Source organism: Mandrillus leucophaeus, unplaced genomic scaffold (assembly GCF_000951045.1).
Source record: "Mandrillus leucophaeus isolate KB7577 unplaced genomic scaffold, Mleu.le_1.0 Scaffold875, whole genome shotgun sequence".
In the NCBI taxonomy this organism is placed as follows: domain Eukaryota; kingdom Metazoa; phylum Chordata; class Mammalia; order Primates; family Cercopithecidae; genus Mandrillus; species Mandrillus leucophaeus.
Window position 1 is genome coordinate 783235 of NW_012109530.1, and position 5719 is coordinate 788953.

General features: G+C 32.6%; 1 pseudogene across 1 annotated transcript in view; it reads right to left on the reverse strand.

Annotated features, from left to right (window-relative positions):
• Positions 1 to 5348: 5348 nt before the first annotated feature.
• The window catches only part of LOC105531244, a 2450-nt pseudogene continuing 2079 nt past the window's right edge, over positions 5349 to 5719 (reverse strand). Inside the window, exon 2 of the transcript XR_001004764.1 lies at positions 5349 to 5358. The product of XR_001004764.1 is annotated as a 40S ribosomal protein SA-like (transcript). The remainder of the gene's footprint in view (positions 5359 to 5719) is intronic.

Below are 5719 nucleotides of genomic sequence, written 5' to 3' on the forward strand. Positions count from 1 at the left end.
ATAGTATTCCATGGTGTATATGTGCCACATTTTCTTAATCCAGTCTGTCACTGATGGACATTTGGGTTGATTCCAAGTCTTTGCTATCGTGAATAGTGCCGCAATAAACATACGTGTGCATGTGTCTTTATAGCAACATGACTTGTAATCCTTTGGGTATATCCCCAGTAATGGGATGGCTGGGTTGAATGGTATTTCTAGTTCTAGATCCTTGAGGAATCTCCATACTGTTTTCCACAATGACACTCACCTTCTTGATATTTTACACTGTGTCTTTACAGCCACACAACAGAGAATGAACCAAAAATAATAATAATGAATAAAGCTTGTAGGTCTTGGTCCCATGTGGGGCATCATGGGAAACCTCTTGTTGGTGCATCTAGCCTACACATACACAATTTTATTGCATTTTGTGGGCATGTTTGTTTGTAGGAATCTGGGCATGCACAGAAAAGACATACTACAGCTGAGAGAAGCTGGGAAAATCTTTTTTCCCTTGGGGGTACTAAATAACCTATGTCTTGTGTACCTGTTTTGACTGCAACCTGTCACATGAAGTCAGATGTGAACTTTTTCACTTGTGACATCATCTCAGAACTCCAATTTGGGAGTATTTTGGATATTGAATTTTTTTTTTATTATTATTGTACTTTAAGTTCTAGGGTACATATGCACAACGTGCAGGTTTGTTACATATGTATACATGTGTCGTGTTGGTTTGCTGCACCCATTAACACGTCATTTACATTAGGTATTTCTCCTAATGCTATCCTTCCCCAATGCCCCCTCCGCACGACAGGCCCCAGTGTGTGATGTTCCCCGCCCTGTGTCCAAGGGTTCTCACTGTTCAATTCCTACCTATGAGTGAGAACATGCGGTTTTCTGTCCTTGCGATAGTTTGCTCGGAAGGATGGTTTCTAGCTTCACCCATGTCACTACAAAGGACATGAACTCATCCTTTTTCATGGCTGCATGGTGTTCCGTGGTGTATATGTGCCACATTTTCTTAATCCAGTCTATCATTGTTGGACATTTGGGTTGGTTCCAAGTCTTTGCTATTGTGAATAGTGCCGCAATCAACATACGTGTGCATGAGTCTTTATAGTAGCATGATTTATAATCCTTTGGGTATATGACAAAAATCACAGCCATACTGAATGGATATTGAATTTCTGGATTAGAGATGTTCAAAATGTATATCCGGAAGTGGGATTTCTGGATTCTATGGTAATTCTATTTTTAGTTTTCTGAGGAAACTTCCAATTCTTTTTTCTATAATGGGTCTCACTTATTACAGTTTTATATTTTTCAAATCCTCATATAATTATTCCCTTTTTAGTACTCTTTCAGAATGTCTTATATATACTTGTTTATTTTTCTCTACAGGCATGACAATCAGTTTTTCTAACTTCCCATAAAACACTGTTAGTGTTTTTATTGGGTTTGTATTAAATTTACAGACTAGTTTATGGAGGATTAATACCATTATGTTTTTGATCATTTATATGTAGGATAGTATATATTGCTTTTCTTCTTTTTTGTCCTTCTTGAGTGCTTTTACAGTTTTCTCTTTATATAAAACTTGCCTATTAGTGTTAACACATCTTACATATTTAGTCTGTTTAATTGCTATTGTTAAGGTGTGACTTCTTCCATCACACTCTCTATTCCATTTCAATAATAACCATGTTGGTGGTTATGCAGTCATATCAAAGTTATTAATTTCTGTGTATTATTTTGCACCTCACTGATTCACTGCTTTTAATTACTTTTTCATTTGATCTACTTGGATTTTCTATAAATACAATCTTATCACTTGCAAATAGGGATAGTTTCACATCCCTCTCTGCAATTTATATCTAATTTCTTTCAGAGGTCTAATTGCTTTAGCTAGTATTTCCAAGTTAGCATCAAATAATAAGAATAATTGTGAACATTCTCATCTACTTTTTGATTTTAACGTGAATGGATCTATTATTTACTTATTAAGCATAATGCTGCTTTTGGGGTGAGAATTTTATTAGCTTAAGAAAATATCCATGCATTCTTATTTTATGAACTATTTTTACAAATCAAGAAATTGTTGAATTTTGCAATATGCTTTTCGGCATCTATAGAGTCAATCAAAAATTTTTCTTCTGCTATGATAATGAGTTAAATTATCAGGTATCTTATTACCATACTGTCTTTGTATTCCTGAAACAAATCGTAGTCAATATGGATTTGCTTTTTTAATGTGCTGTTGAATTACTAATATTTTAGGTTGAGTTTTACATCTATTTTTCTAAATGAGATTGGTTTAAAGTTTTATTTTTTGTGCTGTTGTTTGAAATTTTCTATGAGTCTTAAGTAGCTTCATGAAAAATAAATAGGTTTAGGCTCTATTTATTTCCATGCTCTGAAGCATTTTTTTTCCAGAGATTTTTTTATTACTATAGGGAATGTCCTTACATGTCTACACTCTATTATTATTATTATTTTTATTATACTTTAAGTTCTAGGGTACATGTGCACAATGTGCAGGTTTGTTACATAGGCATACATGTGCCACATTGGTTTGCTGCACCCATCAACTCGTCATTTACATCAGGTATTTCTCCTAATGCTATTCCTCTCCCATCTCTGAAGTAAACTGTTTTTTGTTTGTTTGTTTTTTAAAGTTAGATGGAATCTTCCAGATAAACCTTTACCTGAGTCTTTTTGTTTCTGTTTATGTGAGGTGGGGTGATCTTTTGGATAATTTTCTCAAATTATTCTGTGCAAATTAGTCTGCTGAGATATTCCATGTATTTTATGGTCATTTTTGGTAAAGCACATTTTTCTAGAAAATTATCTATTTCATCCAATTTTTCACATTTCTTACCATAGAGGTGAAAATATTAGTTTCTTATAGTTTCAATTTTATCAGTTTATTTAATTATTTCCCAATTTTCATTTCTTTATCTCACATATTTGTGGTTTTTGCTAATTAAGTTATTTAAAGAGTTGATTATGTAATGAGAGGGCAGGACAGGATGGTAGAGTAGAACTCTCCAGGGATTATCCTCCAACAAAGATATTAATTTGAACAACTATCCACACACAAAAAACCACCACAAGAACTCAGGAACTTAGGTGAAAGATTATAGTACCTCATTTCAGTATAATAATAATAAAAGATGCATTAAACAGGGTATGAAGGACAATTTTACATTACCCATGTAATTTCCTACCTAATTTAATAAAAAATTAAGAAAAAAATGTATTTAAACTGTACTTGAGACCAAATGGACCTAATAGACATGTACAGAATATTCTATGCCACAGCTACTGAATACAGTTTTTTCTCAAATCCACATGAAACTTTCTTTCGGTTAGATTATATAAGGCTATAAAACAAATATGAACAAATCTAAGATTTAAATCATATCAAATATCTTCCAACCACAGTTCTATGAAACTAGAAATCAATAATAGAAGAAATCTTGAACATTTTACAAATACATGAAAATTAATCATGCTGTTGAACAAGCAAGTGATCAACAGAAATAATTAAAACAGAAATTAAAATGTTTGAGACAAATGGAAATAGAAACAAAACATACTGAAGCCTATAGAATATAGCAAAAGAAGTTTAAAGAGACTACTTTATACCAATAAACATTTACATCAAAAAATAAATAATGGTTTCAAATAAAAAACTCAATATTACACTTCAGTTAACTAAAAATACAAGAGCAAAGAGAAATCCAAATTAGAAGAATGAAAGAAATTATAAAGATTGGCTCAGAAATAAACAAAATAAAGAGTAAAAAGTCAACAAAACAGAGAGGTGGATTTTTTAAAAGGTAAACACAATTGACAAACTTTTAGCTAGAGTAGCTAAAATTAAAAAAAGGAACCAAATAAAGCCAGAGATGAAAAAGTTGATATTACAACTGTTACCACAGAAATATTAAGAATCATTAGAGACGATTTTGAACAAAGATACACCAAGAAAACGGAAAGCCTAGAAGAAACAGATAAGTTCTTGGAAACAAACAACCTACCAAATTTGAATAATGAAGAAATAGAAAACCCTAACAAGATTGAATCAGTGATAAAACGTTTTCCATAAAAGAAAAACCCAGTACCTAATGGCATCACTGCTGATTTTTCCTATATATTTAAATAAAAATTATTATTCATTCTTTTCAAACTATTTCAAAAAAATTGTACAGAATGGAATTCACCGAAGCTCATTCTATGGGGCCAGGTGGACAGGATGGAATTCTTTCAAACTCATTGTATGGGGCCAGCATTACCCTAATACCAAAACCAGACAAGGACAAAGCACTAAAAGAAAACGGGAGTGTAGGGTAATATCTCTGATGAACATAGATGCAAAAATCCTCAAAAAGCACTAGCAAACCAAATTCAACATTACACTAAAAAGGTTATTCATGATGATCAAGTGACATTCATCCAAGGGTTGCAAGGATGGTACAATGTATACAAATGAATAAATATAATAAACCACATTAAAAGAATGAAAGACAAAAGTATGTGACCACTTCAATAAATGCAGAAGTGTTTGGAAAAAAAAAAAAAAGACATCCTTTTTTGTTTTTTAAACTGATGTTTATTTTCAATCAACCATTTTTCCATGTTGCTTAAGAGCCCATGCAGGAACAGCTTAAGACCATTCAGTGGTTGCTCCTACCCATTCAGTGGCCTGAGCAGTGGGAGCTGCAGACCAGTCTTCCGTGGCAGGCTGAGCACTCCAGTCTTCAGTAGGGAACTGCTGAATAGGCACAGAGGGCACCTGCACACCTTCAGACCAGTCTCTTATACACATCTAGATGTGTATAAGAGACAGACAAAGGACATGAACTCATCCTTTTTTATGGCTGCATAGTATTCCATGGTGTATATGTGCCACATTTTCTCAATGCAGTCTATCATTGATGGACATTTGAGTTGGTTCCAAGTCTTCGCTATTGTGAATAGCGCTGCAATAAACATATGGTATGACCACAAATTTCAACGGTATAATGTTGTGTCTTTTTCTACATCTCTGAAACTAGCTTGCTGAATATTCTAGTTCTTTTCAATTTTCAGTTCATTGTGATAGATCTTTCTTTGTTTCATGATCTGCATAAGTGGCATGTGTTCACTGCAGTGATCATGGATCCATTCTTTCAAAATACAATAAAGATCTTCATTTGATTTTTAAGTTTATACTTTTTTAAAAAATTCACTAACTTCTGTTCATCATGTTCAGCCTAAAACATCAAAAGTTTAGCATCGTTTTTCTTCAGGTCATATATGGTGCTCATTCCAATACCATACTCTTCTGTAAGACATTTCACACTTACACTGCTATCTTGTTTCTCCAACAACTTGACTTTCTATGTCAAAGATAAACATAAATGGTTCCTCTTCTATTTAATTATTAAATAAATAAATTATATTTGTTAGTAGTTTATATATAAATAAATTTATTTCATTATTTATAAATAAATTATATTTATTAAACATAAATGCTTTCATCTTATCACTGTTACTCATAAAAATATCTGCAGGCCTTCTTGATATATTTTTTTTTCCACTCTTTTGTTTTTATTATTATACTTTGAGTTCTAGGGTACATGTGCACAACGTGCAGGTTTGTTATCTATGTATACATGTGCCATGTTGGTGTGCTGCACCCATTAACTCGTCATTTATATTAGGTATATCTCCTAATGCTACCCCTCCC